General features: G+C 44.1%; 1 protein-coding gene across 3 annotated transcripts in view; it reads left to right on the forward strand.

Moving 5' to 3' along the window:
• LOC119592470 (glucose-induced degradation protein 8 homolog) overlaps nucleotides 1-397 on the forward strand; it is a 5,318-nt gene that overhangs the window by 787 nt on the left and 4,134 nt on the right. The gene's annotated exons all lie outside the window — the stretch shown is intronic.

Genomic DNA, 397 nt, shown 5'->3' on the forward strand with positions numbered 1-397 from the left:
GACGGTTATATGATACAGTGAGAGGGACTAGCAATTTGGAAAACCATCAAAGTGTTATCAATCTGAAGTCCAGCTCGGCAGCAGCCCTACAAACCATATGTAATCCACCAAGAGAGTTTTGATTGGTTCCGTATTTGACGACTGAATCATCGGCAATTTCCACAACCTCTGTTTTGCCGGATTCCTTGTAGTGGGGAGTTGTTGGCTTATCCCAGAGGGCCAACAGGTGTGGAGGTTGACGTGAGGCTAAGGTGGAAGTATGAGGGTCGACTGAACATTTGCCGTAATGAACCTGTGATATGTTCCATTTGGAGGGCCAATTGTAGAAAAATGTAGTCATCAGGGTATTTAATTATGATTGAATTGGGAAAAGTATTCCAGTGCTGGAAGACAGTTG

Source organism: Penaeus monodon, chromosome 30, assembly GCF_015228065.2.
Source record: "Penaeus monodon isolate SGIC_2016 chromosome 30, NSTDA_Pmon_1, whole genome shotgun sequence".
NCBI lineage: Eukaryota > Metazoa > Arthropoda > Malacostraca > Decapoda > Penaeidae > Penaeus > Penaeus monodon.